This window comes from Heterodontus francisci, unplaced genomic scaffold (genome assembly GCF_036365525.1).
Source record: "Heterodontus francisci isolate sHetFra1 unplaced genomic scaffold, sHetFra1.hap1 HAP1_SCAFFOLD_61, whole genome shotgun sequence".
Classification (NCBI taxonomy): domain Eukaryota; kingdom Metazoa; phylum Chordata; class Chondrichthyes; order Heterodontiformes; family Heterodontidae; genus Heterodontus; species Heterodontus francisci.
The window spans coordinates 9581885-9583871 of NW_027141441.1; the positions used below are offsets into that span (position 1 = coordinate 9581885).

The 1987-nt window shown below is 41.9% G+C and overlaps 1 non-coding gene across 1 annotated transcript; it reads right to left on the reverse strand.

Annotated features, from left to right (window-relative positions):
- Positions 1 to 257: 257 nt before the first annotated feature.
- On the reverse strand, positions 258 to 339 carry trnas-gcu (transfer RNA serine (anticodon GCU)). Its single transcript has one exon. It is a non-coding gene; the product is annotated as a tRNA-Ser (tRNA).
- Between the last annotated feature and the right edge of the window lie 1648 nt (positions 340 to 1987).

The following is a 1987-nucleotide window of genomic DNA, read 5'->3' on the forward strand; positions in this document are numbered from 1 at the left end:
TCCCATTTGTCTTTCACTTGGTGCAAAGCCAGAGAAAGTAAAGATGGAAGGAAGGAGGGGAAGAAAAATCCAGCTCCGTTTCGTGATCCCTATTTGATCTTCATTCCAGTGCAGTTTGGGTGAAGAATTCCAAATGTCTGTCTCAATTTTAATAAAGTATAACCAATTCTGGAATCACTATCTGGACACAGACAAAAACGGGTTTTAAGGCTGACTTGACACAGAAACTCCCCCAACATAAACAGTTCATAAACAAGCGACAAAGATTGGATTCGAACCCAAACATGCAGAGCACAATGGATTAGCAGTCCATCGCCTTAACCCCTCGGCCACCTTGTCAGTTGCATAAGCCTAGCTGTCACCTTCAGCACAACTTCTAGCTGTGCAGCTAGCTGTGCAATGATGGAAATATATCTTCTGCAAGTAAATGAAGTTGGGAATGGAGCGGTGTGAAACATTTTCAGACCATGTCCAACACATTTCTGCTCAGTGTGAAAACCCACCACGGAAAGACTGGAACATACAATCATTTCATCACATCATGATTAACATCACTCAGACACCGGAACCATGAGGTCACTGACGAAGTCATGATGACCGAATTTCTCATGAAATGACAACTGAACTAACTGACTGGAAGAATTGCTTTAACTCCACATGATCAGAGAGACACAGCCTCAGACCAACTTGTCGGGTGGTGTAAACAGATATCACTGCTTCTGATCTTCACCAGAACAGAGAGTGAGATGTGACATTGATCATCAAACAGACTGTGAGAGTATACAACAGAATAAAACACATGGAGAGACACTGTGGAATAACAAATAGATTTGATTGGAATGTTGAAATTTTGATTGGAATGGATAAAACACCAGAAACAGCAGATTAAATTGGGATTCTCATCATTATATTGATCTGGGACAGAAAAGAGAAACTGATGGAAAGAAGAGAAGAAGGAAGAAAAGAAAGGAGGGAACTGTTCCATTTTTTCAGTTTTTTCACTCACCCATCAAAGCTGATAAAAAAAGTTGCAAATAAAAGAGAATTTCACCAAAAAGGGAGATTAAATGTTGCTGAAACCTTGGATCGAAGGATGCCCCAATAGATCACCTGTTTAACTGTCTCCTCACTGGGGGATTTCAATCAGTGAGCAATATTATTCTCTACTTTTTTTGTTAATTGGTCCCAGAACTGTCACTTGGAATTAATATCAGTGTTCTGACTCCTGAATAATAAAATTGTGAGTTTCTCGATATTTTCTGGACACATTTACTGCTGAAAGAACTAAGAACTCTTTTCTAATTTACACAATACAAAATACACACTCATCAAGCCTGCTAAGCTAGCATCCTTGGTGCTGCTCTCTCTTCTCCCAAACTTCATCTCATGTGACTGTTACATTATCACTCTGACAGTGGGAGGGGTTGATCCCACCATCTTCAACATTAACCCTTTACATCCTTATACCACACTGTCTGTCCAAAAAAAATGGGTGGAGGGAACTTCCTTCATTCATCAAAGCACCAACAGCAGCACAGTGGCGCAATGGCTAGCACCACAGCCTCACAGCTCCAGTGACCAGGATTCAGTTCTGGGTACTGCCTGTGTGGGGTTTGCAAGTTTTCCCTGTGTCTGTGTGGGTTTCCGCCGGGTGCTCTGGTTTCCTCCCACCTCCAAAAGACTTGCAGGTTGATAGGTAAATTGGCCATTGTAAATTGTCCAAAATGTAGGTACGTGGTTGGAGAATGGTGGGGATGTGGTAGAGAATATGGGATTAATGTAGGATTAGTATAAATGGCTGGTTGCTGGTTGGCACAGACTCGGTTGGCCGAAGGGCCTGTTTAAGTGCTGTATCTCTAAATAAGAAAAGTAAAATAAAAGCTACCAGTCGTAAATCAACTCAAACACATTAGAGAGATAGAGGGAGACTGTCAGAGAACTTCCTGCATCCAGTCCTGACCCTGTCACACTCAGCAGCTTCTCACCC